Source organism: Solenopsis invicta, chromosome 2, assembly GCF_016802725.1.
Source record: "Solenopsis invicta isolate M01_SB chromosome 2, UNIL_Sinv_3.0, whole genome shotgun sequence".
NCBI classification, from domain to species: Eukaryota; Metazoa; Arthropoda; class Insecta; order Hymenoptera; family Formicidae; genus Solenopsis; species Solenopsis invicta.
This window is the reverse complement of record NC_052665.1, coordinates 4,086,792-4,114,359: the sequence shown is the minus strand read 5'-3', so window position 1 is coordinate 4,114,359 and position 27,568 is coordinate 4,086,792. Positions and strand designations below refer to the sequence as shown.

Below are 27,568 nucleotides of genomic sequence, written 5' to 3'. Positions count from 1 at the left end.
CTCGCTCTATTGATACAGTTCTGTCTATGATTATAGATTGGTAACAATCGTTTAACAATTATCTAAAGAAAAATAATTTTCTAAATTAATAATGAAAATCTTATCTCACACAAACGTTGGCCACATCTTAAGCGCATTTTTTTAAATTACTTGTGTACGTGTATTGAGGGGTTAATAATGTAATTTTCTTTTAATCTTGCGCAGGATTAAAAGAAAATTACACTATTAACCCCTACAATACACATACACAAGTAATTTGCAAGACATTGAAATATAAATATAATAAAAAAATTAATTTGTGACTCACCGACCCGATGCGCAACGAGCGGAGTTGATCAGCCACGAAGCTGCGGTGATACTGTAATACAGAAAGAGAAAAAATTCAAACTACGCTCAAAATAATCATTATATCAAAAGTTAATTCTGACAAGCACATCAAACTTTTAAAATTTAACTTTTAATTAAATATTTAGTAATTTAATCATATCTAAAAAATATCTTCACAAAATTAAATTTCTATACAATTGTGTATAATTCTTTTTTCTTTAAGTATCTTTTTATATTTTTTTATCGAGACAAAATCGAATAAAAAAATATTATTATTACTTTTATAGAAATAAGAAATATTTACCCCAAGGTTGCTCCGCTGAGGCCAGATGCCTTTCCCAAGCCTCCTCCTCCTCTCAGATCCTGTAAATCTGTAACATACAAGTATAACAAAAATTATAGCAGCGATCAAAACAATTGATATTTAAAAGAATAATTATGTAGCTCGTGGAATTTTATTCATATTTTAAATAAATATTAATAAAATATAATTTTTTTAAATCGCTTTATAAAATTCTTTATTTTAATTTGAATGGACAATTAAATCTTTAAAAAAAAGGCATGTAAAGAATATATCAAATATATCGAGTTATTGTCGCTTTCCTGCGATGTTGATTGGTTCTCTCGCGGCGCCAATTTTATGAGCGGCTGTCATCGCAAAGATCGCATATTTTGACTATGTGTATTGAGGAGTTAATAATGTAATATATTAAATCGCGCCTGTTTTGTTTAGTAGTATAAAAAATAGAAATTTAAAAATATTATCTCTGAAATAATATCCGTCTCTCTTTCTCTCTTTCTGTATTCTTATCTTATGAGACTCATCAGTGACACGTCTCAAGTTTTCTATTGATACACATATAAGTGTGTCGCGGATTTAGTTTTCGGAAGACGTGTACCTTTTCCAGAAATTCACTAGCTCTTACCTCGTCACCACGTAATGATTGGATGCGAATGCTCAAAGCATCGCCATCATTTGCCTTCTATACGCGTTCGAGGATTGCAGGGTTTGAACGCAAATTCGGATAGGAATGCAGTGTCGACGCCGCGCGATCCGACGAGACGGGATCAGCCTCTCGACCGATAATCACCATTGCAAGTAATGTCAATCCGTAAAGTACGCGCGCGCGCGCGCGCGCTGACGCTCGCGCAGCGGGGGATTCCACTTATAAACAATATCCGTTAATTTTCACTGAATTCAATCTCGGGTCCCAAGCTCATCCGTGGGCTCACTCGCTCCTATCCCATCCGACAGTTTACCTCGTACGAAGGCGGAACTAGAAGGTGCTTCGTAACGAGAAACTTCGTAACGAGGCCGGTTCTCGGTATATTCGACCTTCGAGAGTTTCGTCGGGGAAGATACGATCGCCTCTAACGGCGTTTCAAGCGAAAATTTTCTGCATTATGTACGTGGTAATCCGGTGGATGTAAAAAAATGCGTGTTGCAAACTATGCGCAAGATTAGCAAAATTGAAATTAAGATGAAAATATACTATTAACTCTTCATATAAATTATATAATGATGATAATATATCTAGCTTACTTAAGAGTATATATCTGTGTAATGAGTGTCAATCTTTCTCGCGATTAAAGCGAGTTATCAGAGAACCGAGTAAAAAAAAATATTATTATTACGGTGCATGAATGTTACATATTTATTATCTAACTTATTTTATTGTCAATTTAATGTTTTTGTCCTTTTAATATATTCCGTCAAGTGTACGAATTTGTCCTAATTTCGTAATATCAATGTATTACCGCGTATCAATCTTGATTTAATGTGGAAAGTCAATTTGCAGACATTAATATTCAATTTCAATCACGAGTAGAATTAATGGTAATAAAAATCACCAATACAGCATGCGATCGAAACTAGTCGGTTCGTATATTACGCGTTGTTATTTCTACGGTGGTAACATATTGCATGCGTAACATCGCGCAACGAAGCGCGAAATCGGTACTCTGCGCGACAGTTCGTTCGCGAATTTTCGTCCACGCCAGCGTATCGTTCATTGCTCCCGTCTATGATCGGCGATCGGAATTGTGTGATGGGTGAAAAAATTCTAACGACGTATTACCATGACAAAATACATGGCACTTAGCTTCGCAGCTCGGTTCACACTTCTATGAACTGACTTGTTCTGTTACGGAACAGGAAATGCAGGCAACGGAGCGACAGGGAAAGAGACAGAGAGAGAGAGAGAGAGAGAGAGAGAGAGAGAGAGAGAGAGAGAGAGACAGAGAGAGTCGGTCACATTGGTGGTCCACCACCCTGGTATAGAACGGCATTACCAACTGGCCGAGTCTGATTCTCTCCCGGTGCACCGTCAGCGATGCATCGCCGGTTGGAAACCTCCCTAACGAACCACATTTACATCTGAAAGGTGCGCCAATTACCCCGACTGCGTTTTACTTCATCGACATTGTACGAGTCGTCGCGCCGCCAGCAGGACTGAACTATCCATCCTTCGACGCCGTCCCTTCCCGTGACGTTCAACTATTTTCGCTTGATTGCTCCTAGATCGCATGACCTTTTTTCCCCGTCGATCCCTCTTTGCCGCTTTCGGCAACATATTGAGTATCGTTACACGAGGCGGCCGTGTTCGCGAACTGTCGACGAAATTCTATCACTTTCGACCGATAAAGCGATAACAAGATGGATTTTTTTTCTTGTCAGAGGAAAATAGCACATTATTTTTACAAAGTAATTTTATAAAAGAATAAATATTTTTATGGTTGAATAATATTAAAAATACTGTATTTCAAGTGAACTCACTTCAAAATATTATAAAAATCATTTTATTAAAATAAATTCGTAATAATAAATTATTCGCACAAGTTCATTCTTGTTAAACAATTTTTTAATAAAATTATAAGTAAAATTATTATTACAAATTTTTAATTTACTTTCTCTTGTTAAATAATAAAAAGTTACTTGAAACTTTCATATCAAGCGGTTTTTTTCAGCGTTATTCTTATGGCTTCTTTTTTGCATTCTTTTTCTCTTAAAAAAAAAAAAAAAAAATGGTTTCTCTGATGAAATGACGTCAATGCATCGCATTCTGGTTGCATAACCTTGCATTCGAGTTAACTCGAGTAGTCTTCGTTCCGGGGTCATCGTTCTCTCATTTTCAATCTCTTTTCTAGCTGCAGATTGAGGGTGTGGTATTCGCGGTTCTCTGCTTTCGGCTTTGCGGCCTTTTTCGGGCCGACGTATAATTAAATTCTTTCGCGTCGTCAGATCGTTTGACCGTTCGCTTAAACGTCGTAATTAAGGTTGCGCTTGACGATCATAGCGCCTCGATGTTAATGCCTCTTCAAGTATACATCATCGAGGTGGTGCAAAACGCTAGAATGCATCGAGTTGAACGAATTTAACGTTCGTGACGATAGTCGACAATCATTTATTCCTCTTTAATGACCGAGGCAAATTTTTTTTTATGCTTTTACTCGAGACTTTAGAGCGCAGCAGCTAAAGTGTGCTATGTTTTAGTTTCACGGCAAGTGTGAATTTTATAGTAGTTATATATTCGGTGAACAATTTGTGCTTTAAAGTTCGAATAAATTAAAGTTGCAAGTCGTTCACTGAATAATTAAATATGTTTACTAAAATATATTTTTATAAAATATATATAATGAAAAAAATATATATATTTTTTTTTTTTAAATCTGTGTGTGCGTGCGTGCGCGCGCGTGTGTGTGTGTGTGTGTATTGTCACATTATATTTATGCTTGAAAGCGTTATCATCGCGAATTATACGACTCTCGGTGCTCCTCGCTCTCGACTCTCGACTAAAAGGATCTTCGAAAAAGCCGAGTTTCTCGTAAAGCCATACCAGCGACATTGATCCGCGGTGTACAATGCGTCCGCTTGGACTAGTTTGAAGAATCCCTTTGATCCCGGCACTCTTCAGATTTCCGGGCGCAGACAATACGCTTGCGTGCATATTATTAAAAGCGGGCCTCCCTGCGTTTTTAAAGTTGCGCCTCCGTTCTCGCGCAACGAGCAGTGGGTCAGTCTCATTTCTGACATTTACAACTTTTCATACGCCTTCCCATCTTTCCGTGCCAGTTGAAACGCATGGTTAAGACTCGCGACTCCAAAGAACTACTTATCATGGAAATGAGAAAATTATAACGAGCAACTTGCTTACTTCGTCTCCTCAAACGTAATACGCAATAGCTTATAAGAAAGCTCGAGTCTCATACATGTTGAAATATATTCTCTTATTGTTTCATTTAACTCAACAATTTAATTTGAATTACTCTAATATATTTCGTTGATATCGTTCGCGATGCATGCGCGAGAGTTTATAAATGCAACGCACATTATTCTTGCGCCAGGCACGCTCGGCGACAAAGCAATAGAACGCGGTCGCCAACGTTGACGGTAAGTTAACGTTTAGTTCGAGGAGTCAGCAATTTAGCTATTTTCGGTGAGCCACAACCTTGGGGGCACGCTTTGAACTTTAGCACGGTTGTAATTTTCACGAGCGCGAGGCAACCGATTGAAGAGCAGAGTACATATCGTAAAACGCATTTCACTCGCGCGAGTTCCATTTTTTCTGTTGATTCGCGTAAAATAAAAAAAAATTTGCTGCTGCTTTGAAGCCGCATCCCGATCTCATATCGAGCCGATTAATTTCAAACGCGTTCGCTAGTCGATCGAGAGCCAAATAGTAAATTTCCCCCAGGGCCAGAAACTTGTGTTTTTTTTTTGCGGGATTTACGCAAACATAGAAGCATAACCACTTCACTCTATTCAACAAGGAAGCTAACAAAATATGCCAAAAATAATTATTCGGTGAAATATCATGAGAGTTAGAACTCTAAAACTCACGTTAAAGTGTCGGTTTCATTAAATTGCTCTTTTTTTTTTAAATAGATGTGAAAAACTCTGAATGGGCTCGATAAAACTTTCGCCGGATCGTAAGTAGCAAGAGAATTTCAACGTTGTGCGTTTACACTTTTGACGCGTTACACGCGCGCTTGAACGAGGCTCTCGCGTGCGCGCGCGCTTTCGTGTAACAAGGGTTGAAGGCAGTGGGTGATATTAATTTTCGCCGCTGTGCCACTGCGTCTCCCGTTCTCTTTGCGCCGCGCCGCTGCGCTTCAGCGCAGCCCCTTTGTCGTTTGCTCGTTAACCGCGTCGGAGCATTTTTAATTTACGTTTGTGCGTCGGGAGAGAATGCAATCGGCAGTAGTCGCGCTTCCGTAAAGCGGTATGCCGCGAAGCAACTCGAGCGTTTTCCTGATTGCTCGATACCAAGTCTAACGTCGACGACGAGAAAAATTCCTTTTCAAGTTTCGATGAGTGGGTATCGCGTTACCACCTAATGTTATTACCGGCCTGGGCAAAGAAACCGGACTGATTTAAAATTATTTGAAATTATTTAAAAGTTGTAAAAAGCGATGAAAAGAATTAACAATGTAATCCGATAGTCATTTAAATAATTATGTTCTTAAGCAGCTACGTGCTCGAGCAGCAAAATCGCGAATTTAATGTTATTACTGTCTTAATTGCTGATCTGCCGTGCTTGAGAAAATGGAAAGCTTTAACGGAATAAAAACTATAGAAAATACAACATTGCGCGTTCGTCCTGATTTATTTTTATCGACTTCGTCGATCCGTCCGTCGATTAAATGATTCACATTATCGACGTGGAAATTTGGAACGGGCTCTTTCTTCATCTTCTCGCTCCTTTCGACGATGAGCTGCTTCGTTAACCCGTCGCCAAGCTTGAAAATAATTTCAGCAGAGAATTTCATCAGACGGAGGGTAAAGTAGCCCTTGTAACGTCTGGCAAGCAGCTTAACGCTCGTTTAGGTGCGCATGTATACGTACGGATGGGCAGTTTAGTGGTTGTCGTTGACGAAATATATTACTTTCGTTATTGTCTGTCTCAAAGCAATATTAACAACGGGCACGAGGGTTCTACGCGCCCTTTGTGAACTGTTTTAATTAATCTACAACGAATTAATGGTTAAAATAACACGACATACCGCGTGTATTATCTTATTATCTCTAATCTTCGTATTTTATAGAACTTTATACAGTTATCTCACGTGCTTCTAGATTATATTTTAAATCTTGTTTAGTTACAAATAATGTGCTAGTCAGTTTTCTTAACTTGCTTCGTAGTTTACCCTGTTTGAAAAAATTCTCAATTTTCACATTGAGTATTTTAATAAACGAGGAAAAATAAAGTAAAACTGAGTTTATTTAAGAGGCTCTAATATTTTCTTGTCTACTCTTTTAAAGCTTATTAATTTATCAGAACCTTCTATCTTCTTATTCATTTATAATGTAAAATTAGTAGGATCATTAGCGATAAAAGGAACGTTGGTACGAGATTAGAATGAAGAAGAACGCGTTTGTCTCACACCTTAAAAGCGAGCAGCATCGTATTTCGGCTAATAACATGACTCGAAATAGCTTGGAAGCGTAACCGCTTTCCTGAAATTAGCTTCACTTAAATTCTCCGCAGCGCTCGCGCCAAGACGCTTACTTCTCCTTTGTAGAATGAGGTTCAACGGAAACGCGCGCGGATAACTTTTATACGTGCTCACCGCCCTTATAAATCGCTAACGATGTTGCGTCCGTGCCGCTAATCGTGCGAAACGGCGTAAAATGCCGACCTAGGAGTTTCGGGGCTTTACGGCCCTTTTGCATTTCTATCTATGAAATTACGATTGTGAGATTTATAAATAGCGTTTCACGTTATATACTTTTTTTTTTATTGCATCCCAGAATGTCTGTGATATAATCGTTTTTATATATTTTTAACATTTTTACAAAATGAAACAAAAATCTAGTGCTCTCTATTTTTAAAAAATTCCCTTTTTTTAAAAAAAGAAGAAACAATTTGATACATGGTTACTTCTGTTGCTAAAAATAATACTTAATTCACCCATTATTATTAATTGTCTATTACACTCGCCTTTAGTAATAGATATTGTCTGTCGGTTAAGCTTAAAGAACGAATCAACAGAAGCAATATCGTTGTCGAAAGGACAAATTGGATTATTGGGACAAATACGCCTTTCCTACGGATTGTTCGACAATGCCGATGGTCATAGGCGCAACATATTCTTGATTTTACGAGTCTCTGTAATGCGCAGCTTTCGTGTTGCCGTTATCGAACAACGAGATCCGTTCGATCGTTTTATCCTCTGTTAAAGTCGGTACTAGACCTTAATATCACTACAACGAAATTGCTCCATTTAGCTGGCCTATCTCGACTATGGGCATCGCATTATGATAACAGGATAATGCAGTATACTACGCAGCAATCAGCACGTTACAAATTCGAGCACAAATCTCCCGCGTTAATTGTTTTATCATGTAATTCTTTATTCGAAAAAAGTGAATGATATTACAGCGCAAGATTTATATATGTTGCTATTCCCTATATATTCTATTAATTTTACACATGTAATTTGATATGATGTTTTATTAAAGACTACGTCTTTAGAAATATACGTGTAGTGAATTTAAAAGATTATTATTATTATTATTATTATTATTATTATTAAGCTTTCGTTTAATTAAAAGATTTTAAACGCAATGTGCCCTCGATTATTAATGAAACGTAATTTGTAATTTAACTTTAATCTAAGGACCTTGCGAATTTATAGAAAAATTTTTAAATGTACGTGCCATTTGTAGGAACAGCACGTGCGTCTTTGAGTACGGAGAGCTGGGAGACTACCGCCCATTTGGTAGACCAAGGGCCGAATTAGGTATCCGCTCGTCGTTTCACTCGAAGGGCCTGTCGTTATCCCCGCCGCTCCTCTAGAGAGCCTTGAGAGCCGACTGTTAATCCTCCGCAGCACTTTGCCCTCCGGATTGATGCCTTTTAATTTGTCCTCCGGTTAAATTAAAATCGACTTAGTCTTTTCTGTCCGCCCCCGCTGTTCTTCTTCGCCTCTTTCACTATCGCCATCAGTGCGCCGCGTCGCGTCGCGCCGCGCCGCTTCGACTCTACGAGACTCGCAATTCGCTAACGTAAAGCGTTCTCCATCAATTTCGACGCGCTACGTATCGCTCCGTCCGCTTTGATCTGCCCTGATTCCGATTCTTCCCTATCAGGTGGTACCCGAGTCGAGCCATGCCGCGTCGCTTCCATTCACGTGATGGGTCTCATTTCACTTTATCACCCTTCATCCACTTCGAGCAAGAACTCGCGGCGGCCCCTTTATTATCGGCGTACACTTTTAACAGCGTAGGTTGCTTGGCTTGTTTGATGTGATTTCAGAGAGGGAACGTACAAGCGCATCAGCAAAGCTGTTAGACTGGAAAAGTCTCAACCCCAATGGTGTTTTCATTTGCTCCCGGTTGTTAAAGATACAGAGAGTTTTAAAATTAGTATTGCTCTGATTTATAAATACTAGATAAAAAGCTAACAAGTTTTTTGCGTTATTGAAAATCTTAGAAATGATGAATTAAATCTCGAAAATAAAATTGGAATGTAATACCTTATACTACAGATACAATCAGATAATTTGATTAATGAAATTGGTCTCTAGATAGGCAGCTCAGATTAGTATCGAGTATCGCGCGAAAACAGCGCCATTAGATGTGTCTATCGTGATTATCGTCGAAACGTAAGGGTGTGTTCGTCCACACCCGTATGGATGCATTTGTCTGCGATTCGACGAAAGCACGGCAGTTCTGGCCGGCTGGCAGCAACAATAGCATGCATTAACCTTTGTGCAGTTGTAACTGCAGTTGCGAGATAGTGGCTCACTCTTTGATGGGTGGAGGGTGAGAGTAACTCCGACCGGCCGGTACTCTCCAGGCATTTACAACCATTTCGCGTAATCTCAACGAATACATCCATCGACCACTCCAACGATGCTGAGTGGACGAGCCAATTATTGTCTCGAATCTTCACTCACAGCTCGCTCGAATGTACGATGTACAGTCAATTCAACAACAAATCGCAATATCGCTTGAATTTCCTGCTCGAAGGATCTCTTGCGTTTAAGCGCGTGATATAAAAATCAATGTTTTAGGAATTTTTATATCGGTCAAATGTATTTAAAAATATAAACCATATCCTTGTAACGTTGATTTTTTTTGATATTCGATATCTTTAACTCATTGCGAATAGAATTAAAATGACATTATGAAAGGTAATACTAAATTTTTTATTATATAAATTTAATTTTGAACCAGCTTAATATAATACTTAATATGATACTTAATCGTATTATATTAAAGTGATATTTAAAAATTTCAAAACATTTAATATTCAGATTGAGACTGTAGCCTTGCGAGGATGACATTGCAAATGAAAGTTATAACGAGCTCGTAATCCTAATTGAGTTTGAGTAATAGCCAAGGTGGAAGACCGATACGTGTGTTCTGGAAGATCAGTAATATTCCCTAGCTCTCGATTACGCGAATCTGCGGGTGCGTTCAAGACGAATGGCGCCTAACTTATTGGGTTAGCCTCGAGATCGATGAACCGGAAGATCGCGAAGATGGCAAATAGGGGTCTACTTTGACATCGTCCCATTAGCGCCGGATAAAAATGGGAATCGCAGATCTTGGTACCCGCGTATATACGAGGGGCGCACGATTTTGCCGGTAATTGCGTTTCGTCCTCAGATGACGTCGGCAATTTTCAGCGTCGACGCCCGGACGTTTTGTGCCTATCTTTGCGAAAGCCTTTGATGCACGAGTAACGAAAATCACGTAATACTCGGATATAAATCAATTGAAAAATTTCTCGTGAAAATAGAGAAAGAGGAAATTTAAAATATTAAAATGACAATATTATGTTATAAAATATAACTAACCGAATAGTTTTTCGGCCTTCCTGTCAAATGATACTGTCACTAATTATCAAAATGTGATTCAATAATTTGTATGAAAGGTAAAAGATGAAAACTAAAATAATTTTTGTAGTTTGTGTTCGAACAATTAATAAAGAGTAGAAAACTTTTTACATTATATAGTGCAATGCAGAAAGAATTGTGAGATTTCTTAATTAATTGCTAATTCCAACGATGTATCGAAAATTAAATTTCATAGCGTTTAACATGACAGCTATAAAACTCTTTGGTAGACTTAATCGAAGTACGGTACTTCACGATAAGAAGAAAGAGAGAGAGAGAGTTTCTGACGTACTCATTAATTAGCGTTGAACAGTCTCTGCGTAAGTTAATTGCGAATTATGCGCTAGAGAGAGAGAGAGAGAGAGAGAGAGAGAGAAAACGTTCTTCAGAAACCTGTAAAGCTGTACATTGAATCGATTAAATTCTCGTTTGAGATTATTACAGTACAGCAGTAGAAAACATTTTAAAGGTTCGAAAGAACATTTTACTCTAAGACATTAAATTTCATGCACAAAACGTGTTCATGCAACTATTTTCTTATGCATAATATTCCACAAAGAAATGTCTCAGTAGTTAAACATTTAATAAAACATAAAATTAAAAATTAAATAAAGATAGAGAAAATAAAGATAGAGAATAAGCCAAAAATTAATCAAATATACGCGTGCGGTACATTTTATCTGAAACGATTTATCATTTTGAAGCGATATATGTTGTATTTTTCTAATTTTTAAATCTATTCAATGAATATCAATTTAGCTATTGCATTTACTTGCGAGCAAAGTCGACAAATGTTCGAGAAAAGAATTCGTTCTTAGAAGGTGCGATTGGCGACTGGAGAAAGCTACATTCCAGAAGGATTAAGTGCTGACTCTTGTATAGACTTTATTTGGGTGACCGAAGTGTGAGTCTGGGACTGTTAAGTGCATTATACTAACCCCGTGACGGTAGGCGATGCATTAGCGCGGGGTGCTCCGTGCTAAAGCGCAAGACGCGAAGTACGCGCGTCGGACCGTTTGTCAAGCTTGCGAGTAAGTTATTGTGCCCGTCGACAGAGACGTTCCCCGCCGACCTCCTCTCGAGTGGGTAAAGAGAGAAGGGAAAATAAAATTTTCCCTCAATTCTCAGATTCGCTCTTCCGCGGCCAGCGTTTTTTAAACATTTATCGCAATTTCGCGCCTTGCGTCCCCGTACCTTTCGCATCCCAATTTGCGAGCTTTCACACGGTAATGGCCGTAATTTCATCGATGTTTGTCAGTCGCGCGGACGGCAAAGGTAAGATAAATCGCGACGCATAAAATACTATTTGTGAAGCGAACCGAGTGTGAGACGAGAACTGTATTATTTTAAATGACTTTCCAGAGAACTGCGGAAAAAAATTCCTCCGCGGAACCGTGAGTCCGTTTCTTCGGGACCCCTTCGATCCCGCGAGAAGCCGCGCTTACCCGACTAGCCCGGATAGGAAATAAGGTGTCCGTGGAAATCTCATATGGCGGGCTCTCGCATAAAATAGGCTGAATAAATCACGTAGTCGGTGAGTTGGTGGATGCGAACGGGCTTGTGGGAAGTGGCGAGGGGACGGAGTGGCAAGGCAAACTTTCGCTTACGACGGGTATGCGCTTCCGCTTCTTCTTGTCCCCTCCCCCCTTTCTAGAACGATCTTCCTCCTGCCTTCGGAGCTTCTTGCAGCCCGACCATCTTCGACGCTGTAGTCGTCTGGGCGCGTTTCGCAGTCGAGCGGCGCGCCGCTCTAAGGAAACTGATATTGCCGGCAATATTCAGTTGTTTGCATTGATTCGGTCTGTCTGAAAATCTCGAGGAGCGATTCCTATCCCAACTTCACATCCGCCATACGAAAACTCATCCCGCGTTTGCGCCCATCGTCCGTCTCCGCCTTCTTTCTCGCACGAGTCGCCTCCCTACCCGCGCACGTGTGCATAGATTATTGAAAAGGCACCCATTGGAAATTCATATGATCCCGTATACATCTTCGTTTAGAATCTTCACATAGGATTTTCCTTCGATTCGCACTCTTTGTCATCCACGCCACGATTTTACAAACGTATATCTGCGAATCTGGCTCGATTCATGAACGTTTAAGTGTCTGATTTAAACAATTCATAATCAAATTTTAAAAATAATCTAAAAATAAATGATTCCCAGCATTTTAGTATTTTTGCTAAATCTAAAATAGAGACGTAAATGATAGTAACAACGTTCAATGTTCAACAAATAGCTTATCAAGTCCGCTGAATCGGATTAATTTAGGAATGGACGTCGATGTTAACCGCGAAGGATTTTCAAAAGTTTAGTAAGCGTCACCTCGTTGCTGCGGAGTGTAAGGGAAACTCCCCGTGAAAACCGCTTCTGCATCAGAGAGCACTATAGGACTCGCAAGACTAGCGATGCCTATAATTCAGGCGATCTATCACCGCCGAGGTGACGTCACCCTCGCATATAAGACAGGGTCGACAGAGGGGTCTTCATGCAAACTACCCTGCCGCCGTTCCGATGATATATCCATCGGCACCTGTTAGACGACAGCGTCTGAGCGTGCCCCGACGCCATTCCCCTGTGGTAGTCTCGCGTGGATGCACGACTTAAGCCTCCTTACCATGAATTATCGAGTACCACTTGCTGGAAAGTTGAGGCTAGGCTCGCGATTGTTGGCGTTGATGCCCTTCGGAGTAACAGGCTGCGTCAGATTTTATCGGCAAAGGCTATAAATTTTTAAGGACCCCTCGAAACGCATCGCTTGTTAATCTCAATTCTTTTGTTCATACAAAAACATAGCGACGCGAAGTCAAAGTAAAATTCCATAAAGAGAATCACACTAAGGCGCGTAGATCAGTTTATAACGCGCGAGCGATGACAAGTCGCCGCGCCGCGCTGATTTGCGGTCGGGAATCGTAGTATTCTTGGAAATATATTCATTCTCCGGCAAGAGGGTGATTTCATTACAAATTCGGCGTCTACCCCCGCCGGGAAACTTACGCGGATCGCCGTGTTCGCGTGAGATGGCTGGAATATTCCTCATTCAACTAGAAAACGATAAATTTCTCGAACGTAAGGGTGGCACGACACATCAGCGAACGCCTGAAGGATCATGCAAGGGTGGTTATTTACGAACTCGACTTTGAAACGGAAGGCACTATATCGTTGTCGTCTCGCTGCAATTGGGTTAAGCCTAAAAACTCACCCCCTAAACTCGGCTGGTCGCGCTCGACGCGACGGCCAGGTTCACTCTTCCTGTATGTATCATGCATTGCATTTTCGTTTCGACGATGCGTCACGGCTGGATGCACTTCCGTTTTGACGATACACGAGCTCCGACCCTTGTTTCCGCAAGAACTTAATTTGTTACCCTTACTTGCGATTAATTTGCAATCCTTCTTTGCAACAAATAATTTTCTCGTGCTTTCTCTTTTAATAATTTTCAACGTTACGTTATTATAATCATCGGAAAGAGTTACGTATAAATAACGAGACAGTCTTTTAGATGATATATATTCCGTGACGATTTCTTTTATGCTGATGGACGTTTCAGTAAGCGTAAATGATTGAATGCAGTAACGTTCCTGCAGCCACTTGTACAATATCAGATACGATACTAGGCGGACAAAAGAAATTTGATCGATTACGACACGACGTAGAAACGAGTATCAGTTCAGATGTCACTCTCAAGGGTAGTCACAGGTCATTAACCACCCTCTTAGTAGACTCTTAATAGAGAAGTCAGAGACTCGCCAACTATGGTGACGTTATACCGATACATCTTTGAAACATAGAGCTCCAACATTTTAATTTCTAATACAGGAAGTAATTTTATAAAATACTATTCAAAAAAACCCCATCTTATACAAAAGACGCTGTGTAGTAAACAAGCATATCAATCTTCCCAATTTTTTTTTATATTTACTTGATATATTCATCTTGATGATAAGCCATTATTTAACACCGTCGGACAATACGATAAATGATTTCTATATAAATTATACGTTTATATGCATTTTGCAACTGCCAATAATAAATTTTAAAACACCATTTTGGTTTCCACGAAAATTGATCCTTTTTCTATCTCAGGCAAGCAGACGTCCTAACCGCAGAAACTACATTGAATTTTAGCGTGCGAGAACGTACGGCCGACACCGCACAGTCATCGGGATTCGGTTAACGCACGAGAATTCGTTCCTGAATAATTAACGATCGTGCCCGCGCGGATAAAAGTATTCCATTATGCGACTTGTCCGCCATTCCACGCTGCGTCTCTCTTCGATGGTAATGGCAGTTTCTCGTTACCGGTTATTTCCGATGCATCGGCTTGGATTTCGCGATGCCGACAATCTCTGGTCTAGTCTCTCAGACGAAGTTTATTAAATTAATGCTTAGCGACCACAGCTCGAATCTCATCTATTCCATTAAATTCTGTCACGTAATCGAATAAAAAAGATCTCTCGAAAAATTTGTATTTCGTGCAATTTTGCATATAAACGGATTAATGTACCTAACAATTAAAATCTATTTTTACACTCTGGCAATATTTCGGGGGTTCCCTTTAATGTAAATAATAATATTTGATATGTTCTTGGATTTTTCAATAAAGTAAATTAGAGGGAAGAAACGCAAGTTTTAGACCATTTCTATGTGCCGTTTATAGCATTGGATAACGTCGAATCGGAATCGGCTTTTGTCGCAACGAGGGGGGGACGGATCGCACATTTGGAAGCGTTTGTGAGCGCGAATACGATCGATAACGCGGCCGCCAAAAGTTTCTGTAAACGCGGAAAATGGTCGGGCCAGCCAGCGGAGGTACCGTAACCCCCGTGAGATTTCATTTAAATGCAGATGACCCCGCGTAAGTGGCGCGGCGTCACTCGACTTTAATATCGATGGATATCATTAGTTCACCCGCGCCGCTGCCGCCACCGTTCTTCCTTCCTTCCTTCCTTCCTTCCTTCCTTCCTGCAATGGATCTGCGTTATCTCGCTCCTCGAGTTGACTTTATATACGCGGGGATATTGCGGACACGTCTATGACCCGTTTTGAGGAAACTGTTACGAGAATTTACGCCGCTTCTCGAGCGAAAGAATTAGGCGGGCATTATTTTCATCGCGTGCACCGCTACGTCGGAGTAGCAAGGATCTATGACTACTAAGTAACGTCGTGGGAAATGCGTCGCCGTTAAGAAGACACCGCGGGTAAGTATGGCCGCGCCATTATTTTCGTAATGATAACGTCGCTTTTATTGCTTCATAAATAAACTTTTAAATTACAACTCTTAACGTCACGATAGTTAATTCAAGAGGATAAGTTTGGTTACATGCAAAAAGTCACGTAGATCGTAATTTGCGTAAAGAAACTTCGTGGGAGGGGAGAAAAAAATCTGTCAGAAAGAAAGCCGAGAACGTATATACTCCTAACGAATTCTTATTAATAATTACATCATTAAGTCGTAATCGCGATGAGAGTTCATTCCATCGTTCCTTTAATCGACCATCAGCTTTACAACGGCCTGAGATCTCGATCGTTGAATTCCCTTAAACGCACTAAATCGCGAGCGGCAATGTCAGGGCCACAATGACGAAACGTAAACGCGTCTTTTAACGTCTCTCGAAGAGACACAATGGCCGTCGTTGCCGGTCGATTGACCGCACTCAGCGAGGACCGGAACGTTTTACCGACTGTCGCCATCGAGGTGACGACGACAGTGTCGTCAACGGGCGGACGGGCGACTCGAGGGGTGTAACGGCGGGGTTATATGCTGGTTAAGGGGATGCTTTCGAGTCCTCAGCCTCTCCGGCGCGCCCGTAGAGAGACACAATAGTTTTAGCTTCGACAATCGGTTGATTGGGAAGAATTACGAGACGATTGTTCGACACGGCGCCTCCGCCGAGTGAAGTGGATGTGCCTGGAAGCGGAAGAGAGCGCAAACCAGGCGTAGGAGGGTGCTAACGAGGTCCTGGAACGTCCTGTCCTCTATCCGGTCGGCTCGAGTCAGTCGCCAGCTCAGCGTTACTCACAGTCCTGGACTAACATCATTTAATGCGACGAACTCTTCTGCAAATCTATAACTCGTCGCTTTATTTTCTCGTACCGCTGCGGATAATCCTGCGCGCGACTTAACACTGCGACTCACGTGCCCGCGGCAATGACCTTTGAATATTCGACGCTACGCACGGGATGGTATTACTAACAAAGTCAAGAGATAAAAATACAATAGATAAAAATACGATAAGAATAAAATTCGAGCGAGGACGTTTTCTTCCGCGACAGAAATATTGCTGTATTTTCTGATATCGTATAGTAAAAAATATTTTTATTTTTTCAAGTGAAGAAGTCTGTAAAATTTTCGTAACTGCTAATTTGTTCGTTAAACGCGAGATGTAAAGTCTGTCTTTGAGCACGGGCAAATTTTGGCGCGACAATTGCCGAAAGAGAAAAAAGTCAATCTTTGGCGCGTCGAGCATCACTAACGTACTGAAGGCCGGCGAAAAAATTGTCTCCCTCTTTACTGGGAGCAGACGCCGGTATTCTCGCTTTTATTACGTGACGTGCCTCGCGAAACCATCTCGTTGTCTTCGGACGAAATGTATCACCGGAAGGCAACGGATTTTGTGTTCGGCGTTTCTCGCAGAGCTAAGACTAAGGACGGCCCGGTTAGCATTAGGGATCTCCATAACTTAACACCGTCGGACAATACGGACAATCAGGCTTCTTTACGCTACGCTGGTCATCGGGTCCGACCGGGTTGGCCCCACCAGGTTTCGATTCGATGGGACGAGGTGCGGTCAAGACGTGATCCGCAGCCGAAAGAGGCTGCGACAGTCTCCAGCCGTCTTTCGCCGAGCGTTACGGAAACCTAGATTAGTCATGGTAGGTGAGGGCAAAGGCGTGGAGGGGGTGTGGTGGGATTCGAACTAAATCACGAGATCGAATCGTTCGACGGACGGCGGGTGTCGTTGACCCGGGAGGTCAAAAATCTCGGAGTTTAGCAAGCCGGATTGGAGGAGTTGGTCGAGTGTGGTCGAATTCTAAGCACGCTCCGTCACCTGAAGTGAATTGCACTTACTTGGTGCTTCGTTACGGCAATCCAAGTAAACTGCGACCGGCCAAAACATACGTTTGCTACGCGTTAAATGAAGTTTCGCAGTTTTAATTGCAAATGAGAGTTTAAGAACGCTGCACCTCTCGCGAGAATAACCAAACAGCCGTAAAAGAATAGATCTTTCACAAAAGACATAAAAGGTATAAAAAATACTTCTACCTTGAAGTTAAACTTTAATAAACACGGCAGTACGAAAGAGGGTAGAAATAAGTATCTTCTATGAAAATAAGTGATAAATAAAATAAATAATTATTTTCTCCAAGAAAAAAAATGGATTACACTTCGCTGAAAGAAGGAAAGAAAGAAAAAAGAATAAATAACATGGCCTCCTTGACTTTGTTCGCGGCGACGTTATTGTTAACTCTCTCTCTCTCTTTCTCCGGGAGAAACGTGCGCCTTGAACGCTTAAAAGAGCGATGCGACGTGTAAACGTTAATTATCGCGCCGTACACGCGACGCAAGGGACGAGCAATAATTATTTTCGCAGGGCGCCGCGATTAATTCAGCTGGTTGCGGCGAGGGCGAGGGGTTGGTCGTGGACAAGCTTAGCACGCCGCACATCTCTCCCCCGTACATAAAAGCGAAACGCGGCCTCGAGCACTCAGCTTAAATATTACGTAGCACCTAGCTCGCGGTATGTACCTCACTTATGCTACCTAAATTAATATCTGTTCGCGTCGCCAGATGACTACGTCGACTTCTTGAATATGCTTTCAACACGCCCGGCATTAAATTATGTTGCACGCCAGGCGAACGATCATAGCGTATAATGGCTCGAGAATAGATATTCAATTGTGGTAAAACCCCTGGGAAAACGACAAAGGGATAAATCGCTGTGCGCGCGATTGTCTGCGCGGCAGACTTTCTTTGAGCATAATCATTTATTACTTGTTGTGCTATAAAAAGATACTTATTTTAACTACTTTTCTTATTTCACCTTCTTTCGTACCACTCCTCTCTTTCCTCCTTTCCGCCTTTTATTAAAATTAACTTAGCGCAAAAGTATTTTTTAAAATACCTTTTATGTCTCTTTGAAAAAGATATCTACGGCCGTTTGGTTATTCTTGCGAGAAGCAGTTCTTAGATTACTTTCATTTGCAATCGTAAGTAGTGCATAACGTAGAAGTTGCGAATTTATTGGCGCAAATAATTATTCCACATTTATCTATGCAGATGCAGTCTCTTTATGCGCTCGCCTAATAATTTATCTATGCAACTACTCGCTCATTCACAACGGTAATTGCTCTATTGTCATTTATCTATGTAAATAATCATTACACTGTCGTTCAAGATAAATATTTGTCTACAGACGTTTCGACAACTTGCAGTCGTCGAAAGATAAACAACCGGCACCGTCGGTAACGCGCTTATTTTTTTTATTCACCAATACCCTACGGTTTTAACGCGAAACGGTATTTAATGAACGCGCGCGCGCGCGCGTCCCCATAGATTCGGGCCATAGTTACCCGAAGTTTTTCGCATTTACCCGTAATCTAGGACACGCTAATTTTATCGCGCTTACCTCCGTAGACTCTACAGCTTGCATACAAAGAGCCCCGGTACACGCGCGAGACGCGATCGCCCGGGCAGCGAACCACGGGCTAGGCAAGCACGGGCTGCATAATTTTATTTATCGCAACTCTCTGAATATTCATACGGGCGGATAGGATTTTTCCTTCGCATCTGTGCGGCGCGGCGCGCGACGGGAAGAAAAACTTTAGTAGAGCGTGCACGCCGGACACCGGTGAATGTTTCTCGGCGATATGTGCAATCGCGCAGCCGCCGCCCGCGTACGCTGATCGCAGAAACCAGACCGCGGAATTAAATCGTCCGGCTTCATTCGTGACGAATTTTGTGATGCCGGATAAGCCCTGGGGAAAAATGCTATCCCATTTCCACCTCGAGGCCGACGTACCCAGCGCGGCCGCGGCCGTGCCGTTGCGACGGTAATTAATGAGCTGTCTCGTATATCTGCGATCTGATAAGCGCGAAAAAAGTATCATTTTCACGCGCCCTTAATTAGGTAGTAAGCGCAATCGCAGGAGTACGTATGGCAGTTTGCGTAGGGTAAAATATTTCGTGGGTACACAGAAAAAATATTAGTATCAAATCAACAGTTCATTGTTTCAAGCAAGAATATAAAAGCTTCTTGAAAAAATTTATAATCTTAGAAATAATTTGCTTACACAAAAAGAAAAATTTTCTTTATGTTATCAATTGTTGATTTAATACTAATTCTTCTTTTTCTGTGTATTTCGAGACGAAAACTTTGCGACATTCTACGAGTAATTAAAAACTTGAATAAAGTTGTAACATTTAGATTTCATTTAAATGCGTCCTGTATATATTACGATTCCGTTTTAAAGTAATTCATTTGATTCTTGAAGGCTGCTTAGTTGTAGAAGTATTTTGCGAAAAACGAAGGAAATTCCTTCTGCGCTCTCTGGGAACTTCTCGCGAAAGTTTTGGGCGAAAATAGTTGCGATCACGTTTGGCATTTATCGTGTTTCACTGATGAGAAACGACGAACGCGCTCGCATTTTGGGCCTATAATCGGTCTCGATAATTAGATCGACCAATCAGTCTGTCCGGCCATCAAATAGTTTCGCGTTCGTGTCAATGAACTTAAGCCTGATTATCGCGGACATTGCTGCACAGCCGTCTATGGAATCTGGCGTTGAAGTTCATTAAATCAGCACCATCTATTTCGTTCGTTTCGGCAAATGTTTTCGCCATTGACTGCGTATTCGAGTTGCGCCAAACTTTAAACAACTAATTATTTTTGATCAAGATTGTACGTGTACTCTGAAAAAAAAGGTGTTAATTTGACTAAATTTTTCAATTAAATTAATTCTTTTTAGTTCAATTTTATTTATGACTTTGACTCAAAATGCATAAAATACTTGAATTTCAGTTTAAACATTTATATATTTAACTTAACTACATAAATACTTGAACTGAAGAAATTTAATCAAGTTGAAAAATGTAGTCAAATCAACAATATTTTTTTCTTAGTATACGTTACATTATAATGTAAATAATTACGATCAGGGATGTGTTTGAAAAATTTAATTTTGTTATGTCGTATAAATGAAATAATTAAACAGAAATATCAAATGTTTCATAAAGTACATATATAAATAACTATACGCAAAATAAATAAATATTGTTGCAAGCAATATACATTCCTGTTAATGTAAGAAATAAAAGCAATAACTTTAAATTAAGAATACGAGCCTAAGGCGCAAATGTGAAATAAATTTTGAAAATTTTATTTGAAAATATGATAGCGCGCTCGCGGGAATGACAGAATGTCTCATAAATCTGGTGTCAATTTCCCTTTAGAGAATTAAGCTCGCTTCGCGCCAAGAGCCACCAGTCGCCAGATATGACCGAGCCTATTTCATGGATGGTTTGTCCGTCTCATTTATTGCTACCAGATCGAATTATATATGAGACGCAGAAGGCGTCACGGGCGTGCGTATTAACGTCAGCTGGCGTATTAACACGTACCCTATCGCAACTCGCGTGCTGGACGATCGACTTTTAATCCCCGCGGATCGGACGCTGCGCTTCGATGCAACATTGTATTCTCATACCTACGAGCGCTCATTCCATGCGATTAAACACACGGAGTCTCGGGAGAGTTTAAAGTTTTGAGGGGGGTGCTCTGGTCCCGAGGGGGGTCACGGGTACCGCTCAAATTGACGGGGTTGGAACGAACAATGGTCTAAGACTTACGCTTCGGCGAGCACTAATATAAATGCAAATCGACTGCTACGTACTTCTGAATGTCTCGTAAAACAAACTTGGCATACAGGTCAGTGCATGCTGAATGCGACAGACTGAAACGATCACGGACTCATCGAAAAGCACTCGTGGCAATCCGAGAGTAGCAACGTGAGAGTAACAAAGCAAAACTTTAAGCACAGCGTCGTTTCTTTTACATGTAATTTGCAAATATATATGTTTAGGATCGCTCCTTTATCCGATATTAGTATATAAAAGGATATTATTACACAGTTATATAAGAATGTAAAGATATAAAGTGTATATTGCTAGAACAAACGCGACGTATTCGAGAGAAAGAAATATTCGCCAAATATCTATGATTTACGAGGATCTCGATGTTGAGACCACCTCGAAAAGAGTGAGAGTGAGACGCAAAAGTCTAAGAGGGTCGCTCGTAGATCACACACACGCGCACACGAGAAGAGAGTGTGAAAAAGAAAACTAAGAAGGCAGGAGCTAGATAAAGTGCAAGCTACAAGGGGAAAGAAGAAAATAAGAGTAGACGAGCACGCAGGTTGGGAAAGAACGTCAGTTGTTGGAATTGTCTCTCGCAATAAGAAGCTTGTCAAGCTAAAAAGAAAAGTTTGTCGGTTAGGGATGAAATTGTATGAAGCGTCTATAGAAAAATTTTTCCCTAGCGTTTGTCTTCTCCTCTGTTTCTCCCTGTTGCTATTTCCATTTCTCTCACCGTCGGTATACCTTAGTTTGTATAAACAAGCGGATTTCGAGCTTAAACGAGATACGTCAAACGGAGAAGGGTTTCCGTCTCGAAGGGTCCAAAGGAAAGGTAACGGTACGACACCAGACGCACTCCCGTAAGATGTATGGAGCGGAAAAAGCGTGAGGGTCTTGCTGGCTCCGCGTGTGCGCGAGATCCGGCAAACAATGGCCGCCCGAACTTTATTTCTGCAAATTGGTCGTCGTCTGGGAATTTACGTCGAATATCGCGTCTGAGACAAACGTTTATCTATTCTCCTTTCATTGTCCAGTGCTGAATATCTCGTTGAATTTTGTATTTCTTTTATCATTCTTTTCTCTCGATACGTTACGTTTAAATAGCCTAAGTTAAACAAGTTTAATAATTGATTAAAAATTTTATTTTATTTAGATAAAAAAAAATTGGACGTTATACGCGCAGCAATTAAATTTGCCCACTAAAAAAAAAGTATACACTTCTACCGAGAAGAAATTAGTAACTAATTTTTAATTACAAGCTGACATTTTTCAATTGGAAAGTAAAGATTGTTTTGGTGAATAAATGAAATTATGAACACTTTCCCCGGCATTTCCACGACATTATTGCGCGACCAATGTCCGTGTACCTTCATTACGAGCTACAGTGCTTCCAGATGCTTGCATTATCTTAAGCAGACAGTCGTTAACTTCCCGGGAGGAGCATTCGGTATATGGAACTCATTGTTTAAGGGGTAGGATGATGCGACCAGAGAATGCGACCACGGGCCAACAATATAAGCAAACGTATGCTCCAGAGGACCGACTGGGTCTTCGCGGTGAGATAGTAAACAGTAACGTCTTCTCAGTTTCCACTTGGCAACACCCTCGATTTGCGAGCTGGGGCCCTCAAGGACGCAGCGCCTGGCGCCGTTGCCTTTGCGGTGGACCAAATCCCGTAAACCCTATAAATAATGGTGCGACGGTACCCGCTCACGTGCCAGCTGTGGCGTTTTGGTTTCGCTCTTCCACCTTCGTTTTTGGCACGTTGTTTTGTCACTCGATCCTATCCGTACAGCGCGTGAATTATAATCGTGACATATGCGCGCACGTTATACTGCTAGAAGGAAATTTCAAAAAGCCTGGGAAACACACCCCTCAGAATATATTGCCAATGGCGTTAAGCTAAATGACCGTTCAAAGTTCGCATTGGAGGATACGGGATCATTGACGGTGAGCGCGTGACGTCCCGCGATATTAAATGTCGATAATAATCGCTTTTGCTCCAAAGAGAAATTTTAAAAACGGCCGCACGGGCCGCGTAGTACAAAACGACATTTTTCGCCGCATATGGCGACGCGGTTTAGCGTGAGCGCGACATCTGCACCGGCGATACGTTAATGTGCCAAATTGATGGACCCCCTCGTAATTAATAGGTGCAGCTCGCGTACGCGAGAAGAGGGTGGGAGAGGTGAGATCCAGAGATTTGCGGCGTGGCATGAACCGATTTAAAACTAGCGACCGGCGAGCGCGCGTAGGCGCCCGCTAATTGATACGAGTCCATTAATTATTACGTCATTTCCGGCGGGCCGTGTTGTGGCGCGCGCACGTGTTCGTGACAAGAGTTCACGTTTGGTTCCCACGCGACGGAGAATGCTGCGGAGGGAGAAAGAAAGAGAGAGAGAACGAGAGCAAGGACGCGAGTAAAACCGTGTTCTCGAAGAAATTGGCGAAGATTAAACGAATGGAAAAAACGAGAAATCGAAGAGGAACGAATACTGCGCAAACGAAAATACGAGATGAATCCGCGATAGACAAAGAAACGCATACATTCGTTGCGCGATAAGATTCATTATTCTTTCGCCACGAAACCGCGTTTTAATTAAATCATGTCCGTTCCGCGTCTCGCGTATTTACTGTAAAATTCTTTCCTCTATTCCGATACTCTTCGTTTCCTTGAAATATTCCTTGCCTTCGAATGGATATCGTCGCCTGATTTGTCATCCATTTTCCCCTATCTCTCTCAGCTAAATTAACATTCGAAATAAAAAATCACGAGGATGAGACAGGCTTAAAGAGAAATATGGCATACGGAGAAGCGCGTTACGCGTTGATTAAATATTGATTCGTAACCGATACGCATTGCGTCAGCGTAAGGGGCTTACGAGGTTTCCGACTTCATTTCATTCTCTGCATATCACCATGGGATTTTCGAGTATATTCGTTCGCCTCTACCGTCCCTTCGCAGAGTAGATCGAATCAGAATCTTGTCTGACGCAGCGACGACGACTATTCGAAATTAATTTTTTTTCTTCCTGCTTTCGTTCAGCTTTTCGTTCGCGACAAACGTCCTTTCATTTTCCCCCTTCTTCCCTCTCGCTATTCCTTTGTTTATCGCATTTTTCCCTATTCCTCTCCGAGAAACTCTTCTTTCGGCGTATCAGCGTTGAGGCAGCGCCAAGAGAATGGTACGTCTTGGACGCGCCATCCCGCTGGATTGTAAATTTCTTTAAAAAACCAATCTCCTTCGTACTTACGGCTAATGTTTTTTCGGAGAATTGCAATTTGCGCCTTGAGAGACGCTGAAGAGAAAATGATATATTTCTCTAGAATTTTTTTATACCGTTGTCTCTGATAATATTATGTAGTAATAATGCTACGTCAATTAAAGTACAAGAGATTCATAATCTTGGTAATTGTAAAAGAATGCAACGACTAACAGTATGTACAACGTAAAGATTGTTCATGGAAATCGCGAGGATCATTATTATAACAAAATTTAAAACAACAATGCAGTCCCGCGTATTCGCAACTTGCAATTAGATGCAATGCACTTTTACTTTGATCTAGGAATCATGCATAGGATAATAATGCATTTTCCAGCGTGTATTCAACCGCATCGTGTATAAAGCGTTATTATTGTTGGCAGTTTATCATTGGTCCCCGGGGCTCACAAGTCGCGGCTTAAAACTGCATTATACGGTACTTCGCGGCGGTCGTAAAGCGGTCTCTCGTCTCATGAAAGCATAGAATATTAAGCGAGAAGTAAATACGCGGCACGGTTAGACGCGGGTAATAAAGAGATGACGCTACGAAAGTAAGCGGAAAATTTATTAATGCCATTTTGGCCTCTATCAAAATTTGACGAGTCCAATTTAGAGTTATCTTTCCTTTATACCAATTGACCGCATTAACTTGGTACTTTCTATTAGATGTACGGAGCCAATCCATCTTCACCATCTTGGTTTCTCACTTGACTTTTCTTAACTGAATTTCCGATTGCGCGGAACACCGTCTCGAATCGAATGCAATCACGGCGTGGTAGCTGTATCAATGCTGTTATTGCCACAGAATATGATAAGCACGGTAGCTATCGGTTTGTGGGTAATGGTAATTACGCAGAGAGCCCCGAGGCAATGAGGGAGATGGCAACAATACTCCGCGTTTGGGGTGATGCAGAGCTATTAGCTCCGAATCTGATAGCCATAATTATGCTCGTCTGAGATCTCGTTACATCTCGACTTGACAATCGTAATTATTCTCGGCGTAGTTAATGAATTCCCATGAACAACGTCGTTTTATTTATGCTTAAAGGCACAAGGTAGAAACTGTTGTAACATTTTTTAATTACCTTTTACAAGATTTTGCCTTCTCTTCATAAACAGATTACAGATTTGTATTTTTCATTAAAAATAAATATTTATATAATCGTTACTCGTATAAAAGAATAATACGAGAAAAAGATCTGTTTCCTCTTAGAATATTTATTTACTATTTTTATTTTCTTTATCTCTCAATGCTTTTTTCTTAACTTTTAAATCAAAATAAGATTAAAAAATTATTAGAAATAAATTGAAAACCATGATAATATATTAGCAAAAATTTGGTCTCTTATAAAGTGCTTCATTGTTCGAAAGTAACATACCTTATAAATAGTAACTATGTTGTAACATGTATCTGGTATATACAGAGTTAATTTGGCGCAAGTTTCGCAATCGGCAACCGATTAGGTGCAGAAGCAAGTTTTCCGTATCGGTCCAATTACTGGCGAAATTACAGTCGAGGCCGAATCTGCCAACTAAGAACGCTTCGCCGCGTATATAACACGAGTCATATATCTAATCTAGATTATTAATTAAATCTGGCGTATAAAGCTGTTTCAGCTGGCAAACTCCGAAATATATTACCCCGAATCACTAAATTAATGTAGCCGCGAGTCGATTGCGGGGAGACGCTTCGCCCGGGAAAGCGATGCTGCAGCGTCGGGAAACAAAGTAAAACATGAACTTAACCGAACGAAAGATCCAATCATCTCTCGCTGTGATATTTCTCATATCACGTTCGTGGTAAAAACAATGGTAAAGAAAAGTATTGTTGCAACAAGCGAGATGAAAATATTATAAAATTACATTTCTTCAGCAATAACAATTTTTTTTTGGTCGCGTTGTTCGGATAAATTTATTTCGCGTAAATATATCAGTATCACTCGTGTTCATTGCACGTTTGCGATGTCTGCAATTACGATAGAATACTGTCATATTGAGAAGATATTGCGACACGATCGACTCGCTGTCGTGCGAGCATGATTGCGCCTTTAATAAAATCTGTACACGTCGGGCATCCGTGTAACAGCGCAGATTTTGCGTCGACTTTGAAAAGAACATGACGAGAGGCTTTATGTGGCGGATGATGTTGCAATATGATGATAGATGTTGCTCCCCCTTCCCTCGCTCCCTCCCCCCCCCACTTCTTCACTTCACGGCAATTCACAATACGCGAGAGACGATAGATACGCGTGTAAGCTCTGCGCTAGCTATTGATCTTTTATGAAGGTATCAATTCATCGTACGATCGACACCAGCCGCTGCCGGCTGCCGTCACTCGAAGTCGGAATATTTATTCACGGATCGTGAATGAATATCTTCGCATACGCGAAACAGAACTTGCGCCTCGTTTAAATAACAAGAGACTTCCGTGTATTTACTTGGCGATGGTAACATTTTTACAGTGCTCGGCAATTTTACATATGTAACGATACTTCTTATCAAAAATGTCATTAATTGACAAAAAAATTGTCAAAAGATACCTTTTACGGATATATAACTTTAAACTTATGTGTAAAAAAGAATTTAGGCTACATGACTTGAGTTATCCGGATAATTCAAGTCATTGGATTTAAGTAATCAAATAATAATTATTTTTATAATCCAGATATTATATATTCTTTACATTTACGATTTTGAAATATACATTACGCGTGAATATTTAAATGCGAGATGTAGCTCAATGGAATCTATACCTATGCATTATTGCTTCAAGCCGAATTAAAAAGGTGCTGTACTTACTTTTATTACTCGTACCACACGCGTCCGACGGACGCGTCGCGCAGCGGATATGGATGGTACGAACTGCAGTGCGGCTCACCTGTAATTTAAAGAGACTAAGTAGAACGCACGGTTGCATTTATATTGTTACGAGGGACTAAAGCTCGACCAGAAGAAATTCCGGGAAACGACTCTAATCGATCTAACCTTTTTTTTCCCTAACTCCCCTTGTTATTTATCGGTTCCTTCATCCGAGATACAACGGCAATCGCGCTGCCCGCGCATTGCTCTCGCAAGGCTACGTACATTTCGCTTCGCCTGTCCCTTTATCTTCGACAGGGCGGACGGCCGACGGACAGAGGGTGGCTATTACAATTAGTGGACATTATGATAGGATGGGTAGCGTGCTGCGCCGAACCAACACCGATGAACTGACCGATCAAGTGGCCGGTACAGTCTATCATTGTGGACCGGCGTGTGCGGCTTTAGCGAACCGTTCCGT

General features: G+C 41.0%; 1 long non-coding RNA gene across 1 annotated transcript; it reads right to left on the bottom strand.

Annotated features, from left to right (window-relative positions):
- Window positions 1-239: 239 nt before the first annotated feature.
- On the bottom strand, window positions 240-27,167 carry LOC120356983. The gene is made up of 3 exons (XR_005574189.1): window positions 27,088-27,167; window positions 632-698; window positions 240-358 (listed from the first exon to the last, which is right to left on the bottom strand). It is a non-coding gene; the product is annotated as an uncharacterized LOC120356983 (long non-coding RNA).
- Between the last annotated feature and the right edge of the window lie 401 nt (window positions 27,168-27,568).